This window comes from Suricata suricatta, chromosome 15, assembly GCF_006229205.1.
Source record: "Suricata suricatta isolate VVHF042 chromosome 15, meerkat_22Aug2017_6uvM2_HiC, whole genome shotgun sequence".
NCBI lineage: Eukaryota > Metazoa > Chordata > Mammalia > Carnivora > Herpestidae > Suricata > Suricata suricatta.
In genome coordinates this window covers 18,828,549-18,842,571 of record NC_043714.1, presented here as the reverse complement: position 1 = coordinate 18,842,571, position 14,023 = coordinate 18,828,549, and the positions used below count along the sequence as shown (strand labels likewise).

The following is a 14,023-nucleotide window of genomic DNA, read 5'->3' as shown; positions in this document are numbered from 1 at the left end:
GCTCCTTCAGCTCTGGGGGGGAAGAGTGTGGCATCCCACTGTTCCCACCTTCAGGGTCCTTCATATCCCTCATGGCTTCCCCATACTTTGCCAAGTTTTGGTAAACAGTTCCATCAAACTAACCAATAAAATTGGCAACTTTTTTCCCATGGGAACCCTGTGATTGTTTGATGTCTTTCCCTCTACCTCCAATTTCTAAATATAATTAGTTTCAGGTATTGAGAAAATATATGAATGATATAATCCATTCTAAAGCATGAATGTCTAATAATAGCATAATAGCAAATGTTTTATTTGAACTAGTTGTGTAGACAAAATTAAGAGAATTCCAAACTATATGATGGAGATTTTGTTGTTGTTCCAGAGCCCTCTAAATCAAAGGCACCCCTTCTGAGGATAAAACTGGCACCAGATAAAGGCACTTCTTAAACTTTTCAACAAAAGTAGCCTGACTGAAGGGAGGTGGCCGCATACCCCTGGGAGTCTAGGATGCCAGGAACCCTAAGTAACCTTGAGCAAGCATTGCATTTATTAAAAGGGTTCTGTTTTATTTAAATAATATGAGTTCTTCTTTCTACCCTATAATGTATCTGTTTATCATATTATTTCAAAAATTTAATAAAGATGAATTTCTAGGAAGATGCACATGTCTATCATTTTGCTTTATTACGAGCAGGCCGCCCAGTGCTTCTGGGGACACAGAGCCCCAGTTTGAGAAGCTTGAAGGGGGGACAAGCTGGATAAATTGATAATGTTTCCACCTGATTGTTAGGGGTTTGTCACTTTTTTCCAGATTTTTCCAGATCATTCCAGATGCTTGTATACTTTTGGATCCTAGGGAAGTCCTAAACATTTCTTTTTTTTCTTACTTTTTATTTTTTTAAGCATCTCTAGTTTAGAAACAGGTATACTATATTTCCTTTCTTTTCCAATTGGCCACATCTATTTGACTTTCATCTTTTAAATTGTTTACTGATGGATTACATTACTTAGATGTAAATTGCTTTCATTTGTTTTAACATTAAATCACAGTATTTTTTTCCCATCAATCATTGTAACATTTTTGATGCGTTAAAACGTGCTCTACGAGATCGTATCATCTGACTGAGGCAACATGGGTTTTTTCTCAAGTAATTTCCTTAAAAATTTTTAATTTAATTTTTGAGAGAGAGAGAGAGAGAGAGAGAGAGAGAGAGAGAGAGAGAGAGAATGGAGGCGGGGCAGAGAGAGGGCGACAGAGGATTCGAAGTAGGCTCTGTGTTGACAGCAGTGAGCTGGTATATGGCTTGAACTCACAAACTGTGAGATCATGACATGAGCCGAAGTCGGACGGTCAACCAGCTGAGCCACCCAGGTGCCCCACAGGTAATTTCCTTTCAATTTACTCTGAGAAGTGAATCATGAAAGTTTTTAACTACTTTTACTTATTGTTAGAAATAGTTAAAGTCCTAAAACTTTTTTTTTGAATCCTGAAATATTTTTAAGAATGAAATTTATGGGTGCCTGGGTGGCTCGGTTTGGTTAAGTATCTGAGTTTTGATTTTGCCTCACGTCATGATCTCAAATTCATGAGTTTGAGTTAATAGTGTGGAGCCTGCCTGGGATTCTCTCCCCTTCTTTCTCTGTCCCTGCCCTGCTCACCTGCACTTATGCATGTGCTCCCCTCCACACACTTGCTCTCTCAAAAATAAATAATCTTGAAAAGAATTTTAAACTGAGTTATTAGCTATTACAATTTTAAAATATTTATCTTAAAAAACAATGTTTGTATTAATTTTCTAGGGCTGCCATAATGAAGTGGCACAGACTATGCAGCTTAAACAAGAGGAATTTGTTTTCTCATAGTTCTGGAGGCTAGAAGTTGGAGATCAAGGTTGTCAGTAGGATTATTTCCTTCTGAGGCCTCTCTCCTTGACTTATAATGGCCATCCATGTGCTCCCTATGTCCTCACATGGTGTTTTCTTTGTGGTTGTCTGTGCACATGTCCTCTTCTTCTTCTTCTTTTAATGTTTATTTATTTATTTTGAGAGAGAGAGAGAGAGAATGAGCAAGGGAGGGGTGGAGAAAGAGGAAGAGAGAATCCTAAGCAGGCTCCACACTCTCAGCACAGAGCCCAACGGCAGGACTTGAACCCACAAATCATGAAATCATGACCTGAGCCAGAACTCAAGTTTTTTTTTTCCCATCGAAATGTGGATAACAGCATTCATTTTATCATGCAGTGTGGAACTTGGGACAATATCCCTGCACAAGTGAGCAATGTATAGGAGCTGTAATATATATACAGGATCAGTATGTATATTACACAGTAATTCCTACTGTGTGTTAACTGCTGTTGGATACATGTTCGTGTCAGTTTAGGGAGACCAAAAAGCTGAACTCAGACAGGTTGAGTCACATTCCTGCTATCACACAGCCAGTCAGTCAATGGCCTGCCCAAATATATATATTGTTTAAATTTTTAAAATGTTTTTATTTATTTTTGAGAGAGAAAGAGACAGTGTGAGCAGGGAAGGATCAGAGAGAGAGGGAGACACAGAATCTGAAGCAGGCTCCAGGCTCTGAGATAGCTGTCAGCACAGAGCCTGACACAGGGCTCAAACCCACGGACTGTGAGATCATGACCTGAGCCCAAGCTGGACGCTCAACTGACTGAGCCACCCAGGAGCCCCTGCCCTGCCCAAATATTAAGCAGATTTGTCCGGCTCCCGGATCTCACACTAATTGTGTAACAAAATGACTAGGATGGATCTGGGTTTAAACATTGTCTCCACTGCTTACCAGCCATGTGGCATTGGTCAAATTACCTGGTCTCTCTCTCATCCCTTTCCCTCTTCTATGAAATGGGGATAGTGATGTCTAGATGTTTTTATTTTTGGTTTTTGTTTTCAATTGAGGTATAGTTGATACATACTGTTACATTTGTTTTGGGTGTAATGATGCCTACCTTTTAGAGCTGTGAGGAGCAAGACCATATATTTCAAGCTGCTGTACAAAGTATAAATGTCACTGTGCCATGTCATTCCTCTTTGACGTTGCCACCTTCTGCGGGTGAAACTTTAGGAAAATCACTTTCCTTGGGCTTCAGTTACTTCATCTTCGAGACTGGGGTAGGGATGGCAGGACAGGAACTGGCCTAAATCAAGAGATCTCAAACTAAGAGGCTTATACAGGCCAGGCAGGTCACTGAGCACTTGGAACCCAATATGGCAAATGGCAAATATCAAGAATGTAGAAATCTGGATCTTTCATCTGAAACATGTCAAGTTTACAATAGTTTTGGCATTGAATTCTGAAAACCAAAACACACACACGTACACACACACACAACACACATACACATATATATATGTGGGCTTTATCCTCAGTCTGATTTGGCCATGGATTTGTAAACTTTTGGCTACATAATTCCTAAGATCCCTCCAATCTAATGCCATGGATCCCATGTCATAAAACAACAGTGGTCTAATTCCTGGTCTTTACTTATTGGAAGCCAAGGTCATGGTTTTGCCTGTACTATTCCTAAGTGCTTTGGGCGTGGTCTTTCTACCTACAGTCTCTTTCCCACTCCAGCCCCACCTACCACTTCCTGAGAAATTAATCTTCATAAAGTTCTGCTTAATCCTGTCACTGCTTTGCTTAGAACCTTCAATGATTTTCCATTGTTTACAGAATAGAGGCTAAACTTCTTAGCTGGAGGTGACCAGCTTTCCTTTCTTACAGCTCATTTATCCCCCTCACGTGTCCCAGGTTCCACAACAATGCCACTTTCCCTGCCCCAAAGTGTTCTTTTTTAATTAATTAACTAATTGATTAATAAATTTTTAATGTTTATTTTTGAGAGAGAGAGAGAGAGAGAGAGAGTAGGGGAGGGACAGAGGGAGAGGGAGAATGTGAAGCAGGCTCTAGGCTCTAAGCTGTCAGCACAAAGCCCGATGCTGGGCTCGAACCCACAAACTGTGAGATCATGACCTGAGCTGAAGTCTGGTGCTTAACTAACTGAGCCACCCAGGTGGCCCCAAAGTTTCTTTTTTAATCAACCTCTTCAGGTGCTGCTCTGTCTCAGAGGCCAGTGGCCTCACGCACACATAATGCAAATTCTGCTTACACTTCATCATGCATGCAGGGTTTCCCTCCTGGGCTTTGCACTTGGTGGAAATCAGATCTTGGTCCTTAAATTGCAGGAGACAGAGAAGATCCCTTCTTGGTGGCCTGTGGGGGAGTTAATTTTGTTAGTTTTTCGATAGTTTGGATTACTTTGCCTATTCCCAGTTTTGCTTTTTTGTTATGTGTGTAAAAGATATTAATAAAAAGACATTTTCTAAGAGTAGTAAAAATTGTCTCCAGGGCTTCAAACTTTTTTTCCTAAAGGTATTTTTCTTTAGGGAAGACTGAAGAAGGGTGAACATAACATGGAGAGAAAATGCATATTTTTGTTTACCCTTAAATCTCTTATTTCTCCTTAGAGTAAGTTTCAGTTCCTTCTCTGGGGCCTAAAATTCATCCTGGGTCCCAAATGAGCTAACTCTCACAATAGTTCTTTTCTGCTTGAAAAAATCACATTTTCCCCCTGGTGTGAAATTTCACAAACAAAGCCAACTGGAAGAAGGGGGAAAGATTGGCACACTTAGGTGTTATATTTCCGCTGTATGTGATGAAATTTTGGGGTGATGGGGGGCGGTTCATGGCTTCCAAAGCCTATAACCAAGAAAGAATCCTTAAAGACGTCTTTGGTGCCAAAGGGTGATTTTATTAAAGTATGGGGCCAAGGGCAGAAGAGCCCTGCTGCAAGTGTGGGGGTGGGAGATAGAGTCCTGAGGGAGTTTTCAGAGAGACTTTCGCATGCTAAACACTTACTGGACGCTGGCTATTGTCAAGCTAAGGTTGTTCTTCCCTCTAGCAAAGCTGTCTGTTAAGACCGAAGGGAGTTCCTGGACTTTAGGCTATGATGGGATCGCCTTTTTCTAGTAAACTGGTGGAGACTCTTATCAGTTTAACCTTTTTTTTTTTTTTTTTTTTTTTTTTTTTTTTTTTTTTTTTTTTTTTTTTTTTTTTTTTGGTCCTTTCCTGTTTTGGGGCAGCCTGGAGTGTCCCATGGGAGACGGGGGTGGGCGTGGCGCTGTTCGCCTGCACTTTACCCTCAGCTTGCCCCACGCTCCCCTTATATACATGGGCATTTATCAGGTCATTCCTCAGTTTAGGTAAACTAAACTTAGCCTCTAAGGGCTCTAATTTCCTCGAAGGGAAAGATAGAAGACAATTCATTTGTTATTTAAATCCCATTCCTTGATGGCAGGTATCCCCCAAATGGACCACTAAATCCTTTAAAATCACTTCCCTGATGGCCTGAGTGGTACGTTATATACTCAGTCGTATTGGGTCGTTTTGTCTTCATTAGTTACAATAAGACAAATGCAGCAGCTGTCAGAGCATCACAGCCAAAGAGAATGGGGCCTAAAAGTCGGCCAAACACAAGGTCCTGTGGACACACGCCAAGCCAATAATTAAAAATAATATAGAACTTCAAGACCTGATTTTTGGAGTTTTTTTGCAATCAGATAATTATCAAAAATGTCGTTCACACACAAAAAAGGTAGAGAAGAGAGAAGGGGATTTGAGGGAACTCTGTGAAAAGCTCTGTCACAGTGTCTTTCCATTAAGGAAAGGAGGCTTGAGCTCTGAGCTCCTGATCCCCCCACGCAGCCCCCCCAGATTTCTGTGTTTTTAGTTAAAGAATTGTCCCGTGGACGTTTGTGATTCAGGATCTCAGGAAGCTAGGTTCAATTTCACCTCTCTTTTGCAAGACTGGCTGTGAGAGAAGGAGGCTGGGTTTACTCACACACCACAAGCTACTGGCCAGGTATTTCTCAGCCTTGAGATAGAATGCGCTTGAAGTGGGGAGCAGCCGCCTGCTCAGGCCCCCTCATTAAAGGGAAGGAATGTGGAGAAGGTTGGGAGGAGTCACGAGTTGAGAATGAAACCACAGCTAGTGACTGGACAGTTGGGCAGCCCTGTAAAAACCATGAGTCCTAGTCATTACAGAGATCAGGGCTCGATGGGTAGTTTTGTAGTTTTATTCAAAAGCAATAGCATGCTTCATCCATTTTTTTAAATTAAAATTTATTTTAATTTATTTTGAGAGAGAGAGTGAGGGAGGGAGGGGCAGAGGCAGAGGCAGAGAGAGAATCCCAAGCAGGCTCCACAATGTCAGGGCAGAGCCCAATGTGGGGTTCGAACTCACAAACTGTGAGGTCCTGATCTGAGCCTAAGTCAGACACTTAACTGACTGAGCCATCCAGGCACCCCTCCCCTTTTTGTTAATGTTTACTTATATATTTTGGCGGGGGGGAGAGGCAGAGAGAGAGAGAATCCCAAGCAGGCTCCGTGCTGTCAGTGTAGTGCCCCAAATGGCCTTGATTCCACAACCATGAGATCATGACCTGAGCTGAAATCCAATGCTTAACTGACTGAGCCACCCAGCTGCCCTGAGACATGCCTCATCGTAATCAATGGATGACTTCCTAAAATGTATGTAAAGAACAATTCCAAGCAAACACAGCTAGGTAGCAGAAGCTTAGGCCTTAGACTGTGGCTGTTCTGGATTTGGATCTCCGTACTTTCTATGCCTAATGATTTAGGGTAAGTTGATGAACATATTGAACTCAGCTCTCTCTTCTAAAATGGAATTGATAAACTAAACTGAGGAGTGAGGATGAAATACTGTACATAAAATAGGTAATCAGTCCTAATACGGTAAATGAGAGGGATCATTATTATTGCGCTTTCTCATAACTATGTGAGTAGTGGTGGTGGTCCTGATGGGGAAGGGATGCCCGTGGTTGACAGATGAAAAATGAAGCAAACGCACATAAACAACCAAATACTGGATCCAAAAGGGTGTCTGATGGTTTATCAGTCTGTGCATAGGAACTAATCCTAGAGAAGTGTGTGGCCTGCATGAAAGAAAGGATTCTGGATTCCCTGCCCTCCGACAACCAGAGAGGAAAACACATGGTTCAGATGAACGCAGAAGACAGCAAGGTAGCTCTGAAACAGTGCCTAACATTTATTAGGTTTCGGGAACTTATTGGAAGCATTTTGCCGATGTTCTGTCATTTACTGCTTACGACAACCCCGTGAGGTAGATTCTGTGATTAACCCCAGCTTGAAAACTGAGGCAGAGAAGTTTAGTAAATTGTCCAAGGCCACACTGGCATAAATGGCAGAGCCAGAATGACTTTGAGGCAGTTTGGCAACAGAGCCCTCTTTTTCTCTCTTTCATCATGAAGGCATGTGTCATAGCCTAATTGGAAGCATTTTTTCCTTCTTAGTGGTACATAAAACAATGGTGCCTCCTAGAATTGGGGCGTCTTGTTGTGATGACATATGTATAAGTGACACCCATGTGCTCACCACAAAGATGAAATAGTGTTAATTTGCCACGGTGACAACAGACCTTTGGAAGAGGGGTGGGGGAGTGGGGGAGGGGTGGGGGAGTAGGGGAGGGGTGGGGGAGTGGGGCAGGGTGCTGCTGTCCAGGAGTTAGCTAACACCACGACTGCAGCACAGATTATTTATAACCGTCAGTGCTTCAGGTCTTTCATTTATTATTATTTTATTATTATTATTATTTTAAAGTTTACTTATTTATTTTGAAAGAGACAGAGCGGAGCAGGGGAGGAGCAGAAAGAGAGAGAGAGAGAGAGAGCCAAGGAGGCTCCACGTTGTCAGTGCAGAGTCTGATGCAGGGCTCGATCCCACTAACCACGAGGTCATGGCCTGAGTGGAAACCCAGAGTCGGCCACTTAACTGACTCGAGCCACCCAGACACCCCTCATTTATTACTTTTTATAATTTTATTTTATTGCGGTAAGAACACCTTACAATGAGACCTACCCTCAACAAAATTTGAAGTGTATAATATATTATTGCTGACTATAGATACAGTGTCGGACCACAGATGTCCAGGTCTTTTAGATAAATGTAAAGAACTGAGCGAAACTGCGGCCATTCTACCTGCTTTGAAGGGGACCCTCAATAGTGTGTCACTGCAGTGAGGGTGTTGTGTTATATTACCTTGTGTTAATTATTCTTCTGTGCTCTCAGATAAGGTCACCTCCTTCAGGTCACCCCTGAAATATGGATCTTTCCAATCGTTTAGGGGAAAAAAATGTCCTCAGATAGGGAATGGAAATGAGAAAGGAGGAAGGAGAGAGGAATTCCAGCTTTCTCTTGACGTTGCTCTCTGGATCTAGACTTTGAGAAGCTTACCGATCCTTCAGGGTCATCCCTAACATAGGTCCTAAAGAGACTTCTGCTTTAGAAAGGCGAGTTGAGAGCTAAGGACCCCAAACTGTGGATGAGTGAACCATAATTTAAAAAGCCGTCTATCTATTGTATAAATCTTAGCTTAGTGATTATGCTGGGCTTTTGGCAGAAAGAGAGTCACTACAGAAAGATAATTGCTTAGAAAATCTCTGGAAGGCCTGGACAAATGATCGCTAGTTGGGTGACCAGGAATGACTCTTGGAACACTGTAGATTGTCCTGCTAGGGAAACTGGTGTGTCTGCCACAGTCTCGGGGGAGCGGTGGGGCTGGAAATCAAAGACCTTGCCTGGTGTATTCACTTCAGGAAACCCAATGCCGCAACTGCCTTTCAACACCCAGAAGCTGGAGTTTGGACAAATGAATACTGAAGCAGAAAAACAGCATGTCTCTGTGATCTGCCTTATGGCATAAGAAGGCCGAAAAGCTAGCCTGTGACTCATTCCACCTTCCCAAACCCACAAGGGGGCTTCCGTTCTCATCCAGAACCACCCGATCAGCAAGGGAGTCTGGGGGCCATGTTTATTTTTTATTTTTTACTTTTTTAAGCTTTCTAGACTCTGTCATTCAAGAAGAAACAAATGCAGGAGCTGCACATTGAGTGTCAATCAAGCATATGTAACACAGTTTCATTTCCTTTTATGCTTTGTATTTATATTTTCCTTTTTTAGTTCAGGTCTTGACCCAGCTTGTGGTAGGTTATTAGGGAAGCTAATATCTTAGTCAGAATGTTAAAACTGGGTGGTGCCTGTCGGGGACTGTGTAGCATTGAGGAGTTAACCCTGCTTCCAAGCTAACAAGAGAGCCTGCCTGGGAGAAGAGACTCCGGCACCAGAGACAGAGGACACTGTTACTGATGGCAAAAGTGGCGGGCAGTGTCCGTATGGTGTTTGTTCACTTCCCATGCCCACTAACCCTCGCCCCCCGCCCAGGTGATGCAGAGTCCATCACGGGCGCCTGTGCCCACAGCAGGTTGCCTTACAGGTGAGGAGCCCTGAGCTCTGGGGGGCTGCACCGAAGTGAGCAGAAGCAAGCCTGCTTTGTCCAGAGGAAGATGTGAGCTTGTCCCTCAAGGTTGCTGGCTGCAGACACACACCGAGAAATGCCTGGGCCTTGCCTTCTTGGCATACCCACAAAGAATGTGCAGAGACGCTCAGGGCCCATGGCAGATCACCTCTTCTTACCTCCTTCTGCCCCCTTCCTGTCTGACTTCCCTCCTTTTCCAGGCCCCAGAGCCAGTGGTGGTAAATAGGAAAATCTTTCAAGGGAATGTGAATCTTGGAGGCAGATGTCTCCTGTTCACAGGGAATTTTCTCCTCATTACTAGCCTTGGGTTATCTGGCTTACTGTTATTAAGGGGGGTGGCAGGTTCTAGAAGGTCCCAACTGATAGAGTCTTGTCTCCTTGTCCTCGCTGTGTCCCAGAGGTGCAGCCAGATTGCTTGGCTCCTTTAGAGGGTGACCACGTGTCCAAGTGTCCACAGGACTGTGGCCTCTTGGGCCGTGGGACTAGCAGTGCTGAAGCTCACGCAGTTGGTCCGATACTTGTTTAGCACTTGCACACCACAGGGCTGGAGGGACTGCCTGCGTTCACTGGACCCCAGGGCCAGATATGTTCCTCTTCAGTTTTACCCAGCTTGAAATTCCTTCCTTTAAAATTTTTGTAATGTTTTTTATTTATTTTTGAGACAGAGAGACAGCATGAGCAGGGGAGGGACAGAGGGAGAGGGAAACACAGAATCTAAAGCAGGCTCCAGGCTCTGAGCTGTCAGCACTGAGCCTGACGCGGGGCTTGAACCTATGAACCGTGAGATCATGACCTGAGCTGAAGCCCGCTGCTTAACCTACTGAGCCACCCAGGCGCCCCTTGAAATTTCCTTCTAAGTGAGGGGGTAAATGCCAAGTTGTGTTAAGAGTTTACTTTTTAATCTTATAGTTAATGATACTGTATTGTATGTTTGAAAGTTGCTAAGAGAGTAGATCTGAAAAGTTCTCATCACAAGAAAAAGAATTTGTGATCATGTATGATGATGGATATTAACTAGACTTATCAATTATTTCAAAATATATATGTCTATCAAACCAGTATGTTGTACACCTAAAAAGCATCATGTCAATTATATCTCAATAAAAATAAAATTTAGTAAAAAAAAAACAATTTGAGGAAATTAGTGGTATCATAAATTACTCTTTGGGGGCGCCTGGGTAGCTCAGGGGGTTAAGTGTCTGACTTTGCCTCAGATCATAGTCTCACAGTTAGTGAGTTCGAGCCTCATGTCCAGCTCTGAGCCGACAGCTCAGAGCCTGGAGCCTGCTTGGGATTCTATAACTCCCTCTCTCTCTCTGCCACTCCTCTGCTTGTGCGCTCGCTCTCTCTCTCTCTCTCTCTCTCTCTCTCTTTCTCTTCAAAACCAAAACCAAAACCAAAATCAAAACAAATTACTTTTTTGAACTAAGAATAGAGATGTAATCTAAGTATGTCACAGAGGCTATTAATAATTTAGGGTCTGTGAATAAGGCTATATTTCAATATTTTAAAAAGTTAACTTAAACACACAATTTGTCCCCTCTTAAGCAGCCAGTGTCTACTTCAATTATAGTACTGGCAACTGTGAATTATATTTTAAGCCCAGAAAATATTCTGGACCAAAATCCAGTTCTTCTTGCGTCTGGGAGACTTCTGAAGTGAGCCTTTTTTAAGGAGGGAGAGAAGAGAGTGAAGAACAAGATCCCTTCTGCTTTTCTTGTTCCATTCTGTGGAGCAGCCGGGTTTTCCGCCCATGGAATGCAGTAGGTAATTGCAAAGGCTACCTTCTTATTACATGGAGGCTGGGAAAGAAGCTACTTCTGTGTAAGTTAGACTAATGACTTGAAGAAGCATTAGCAAGCTGGGAACCTGAAGAAAGGTTATCCGAACACGCCTCACAAGGTACACATCCTGGTTTAGGCAGTTGTACTCACCTATGTTATGTGAAATAAGCCACAGGTATAGCAGAATCCCATGATGTGAATCCATTTCTTCTATGAATCTGAAGATTAGAGCTGATGGAGACACACCTGGCCTTTTCCAAAGTCATACTTAACTATGGAAGAGAAAGCAAAGAAAATGTCTCTTGCTAAATGTTTCTCTCTTGTTTCTGATATGGGTAGCTAACTGGACCTGTTAGATTCTGTCTATAAATCATGATCTTTCCACGAGGGGCAGTAAAAAAATCTACAGGTTCTTAGAGTTGTTCCTAGTTTAACTACGGTAATTGACCATGAATAAACACTGCGTGTCCCAGGGACAGGACTGTTTGACTTTCAGCAGGGAAGCCCTCTGCGGGCACCTAATGCAACAAATTGACCTTGCTGGAGGACAGCTGGGGCTGGGGCTGGGGCTGAAACGAGAGAATGGGCCAGAGGGATGTAATAGGATGTAATAGAAGGCAGATGGGTCCTGGTTAGATCCAGACTAAGGTCTGAGGAGTACTGAGGCACAAGAAGTGATGCACACTTTTGCCTACATTACCAGCAGTAGGAGACTAAAATTTGGGCCAGGGTGAAACCTGGAGACATATGGCCTGTTTGTGGAAAAGAAACATTGGGCTTGATGGAGATCTCAAGAGGAGGGGTAGTAGCAGGGGATGAGGAAATGAGTATCTGCCCCATTTGCTTGGTATTCTGGAAGCTACCAGAAGATCAGTGCTGTTTCAACATAGACATCAAACACACACTAACTGTTCTTTAGTGTCAGCTGGCCTATTTTGTTCTCTAAGGACTGACTGTGAATGGTAGTTATTGGACAAAAGGAAGATAATTCACAGATGCAAGGTGCGCCGAAAAGTCAAGCTGTTGTACAATTACGAGAGATCATCTGGTCAGGGTTAAGAACATGGCCTTTAGGAGCACATGGGTTCCACAGACTAGCTGCACACCCTCACCAGGTTACTTAATCTCTCTACACCTAACTCATCCTGTCTGTAAAGTGGAGACAGTGCTCTCACTGGATACAGCCAAGGGTCAACGAAGTGGCTTTGGCATGGCAGCCATGGCGAGCATGGTCATCGTAGTGGTAGAAGGGCAGTCCCCTTCCTTCATTAGGCCACCATCTCCCTCTCTCAGAGTTCAGCGGTGTCCTCCTACTTGCTACAGTGAGTGGGCCCTTCTCAGTTAACCTATCTGACTTCTCTGCAGCCTTCCATGCATCTGATAATTCCCTTCTTAAGAATTTTCTGCTGCTCTGGCTTCTGTGACTTCTCTGATTCTTTACCTACCTCTCTGACCATTGTTTCTAATCTCCCTCCTTAGCTTTTCCCCCTCCTTCTCTTAGATTGTGGTCTTAGGGCCTGTCCCGAGCCTTCCTCTCCGCAGTCTGCCTGGTCTTCCTTATTCACCTGATGCACCTTTGGGCTAATTCACATCTCCAGTCCAAACTCCCTGTGTGTTGTATATCAAAACGGTTTATGGGACATGTATACTTGGCGGTCGAAATCAACGCTTCTGAAAGGAGAACCGTCTTCCCCTCAAGAGCATACTTCTCCTTCAGTCTTTTGGTTGGATGTCAGGTGAAACTTGAGAGACCTCTTACCTTGGACCGTTTCTCATCTTCTAGATTACATTGGCTTCCAGGTATGGCCACTTCCACCTTCTCACTGTACAGTCAATAGTTCCCTCCTCTCCATGTCCTTGCGACCGCATCAGCACATTTTGTCTAGAGTTACTTCCTAACTTGCCTCATTGCCCTCAGTGTGGCCTCCATGCACCAGAACACCTTCCTGGTGAGCAACTCAGAACATCGCTGGCCCTTCACGGCGGACAGCTCACACCCCGTGAAGCCCTTGCTGACCTTCTCCTCTCTGCACCCCATGCAGTCCTCTGCCCTGTCCCCTGCAATCTCCCCACAACTCCTCTACCTGTGAACCTGGAGTACCAGGCCCCGTGCTCTTGCACACGCCTTTCCTTCTGAAAATGATGATGGGATAGGTGGATGGCTATTAGGTTCTTCGGTGGCATGCTGTAGAGAACTCACCTCGTTGTTTCAGGCTACTTACGGGGTGTTTCTTCCACAATACAGAAGTGTCCTCATTCCAGGGATCCTGTCCTGTTCATCCTTGGTCCACAGAACCTACTCTGGTCCCCAGACGTTGCGGGTGCCCACGACACGGAACAAACGAACAGAAGTCATTTCTTTATTCAGAATGGGTTCTCTGGCTCAGCAGCTCACTTTTTGGGAACCTGCTCCCTCGAGGCTTCAGAGCCCCTCCGCCTCCCCTCCGTCTCTGGGCGGGTGAAGGGCGGCCAGCCGGCGGGTGGCTCGCCGCCTTCGGGCCGGGCTGGGCGGCCGCCCGCGCGCCTGCGCCCTCTGCTGCTCCGCTCCGGGCGTGTCTCCGGCGCGCGTTGTCTGGAGAGGGAGGCTTGGGTGACAGGCGAGGGGTGGGGGTAAGAGTTCAGCCTGACTCACAGTCTCATTCACTGGTTTCCCCGCGGCCGGACCGCAGCCGCCTCCCCGGGCGTCGCCCCACTCCTGCCGCACCTCCACAGTCCCCACGCGCCGCCGCTCCACTCGCGGCCGGACCTCCTGACCAGCACACTCGCGAGTGAGTAGCGGCGGCCGGGCAGCGCGGCGAGCCCTCCCGCGGGCTGTGCGTGGTGCGTGCGTGCGTGTGTGTGTGTGTGTGTGTGTGTGTGTGTGTGCGCGCGCGCGCGCAGGGTGTC

The 14,023-nt window shown here is 44.9% G+C and overlaps 1 protein-coding gene and 1 long non-coding RNA gene across 3 annotated transcripts in view; one reads left to right on the top strand and one right to left on the bottom strand.

The window, feature by feature from the left end:
- Positions 1-3,974: 3,974 nt before the first annotated feature.
- LOC115278742 lies at positions 3,975-13,908 on the bottom strand. Of its 2 annotated transcripts, none has more exons than XR_003903073.1 (3): positions 13,338-13,908; positions 11,288-11,409; positions 3,975-4,213 (listed from the first exon to the last, which is right to left on the bottom strand). It is a non-coding gene; the product is annotated as an uncharacterized LOC115278742 (long non-coding RNA). The 2 variants fall into 2 exon arrangements; XR_003903072.1 differs by having other exon boundaries at positions 13,360-13,908.
- The window catches only part of SLCO5A1 (solute carrier organic anion transporter family member 5A1), a 136,370-nt gene continuing 136,066 nt past the window's right edge, over positions 13,720-14,023 (top strand). Inside the window, exon 1 of the mRNA XM_029923235.1 lies at positions 13,720-13,905. The gene's annotated coding sequence lies outside the window, so the exon portion shown is untranslated. The remainder of the gene's footprint in view (positions 13,906-14,023) is intronic.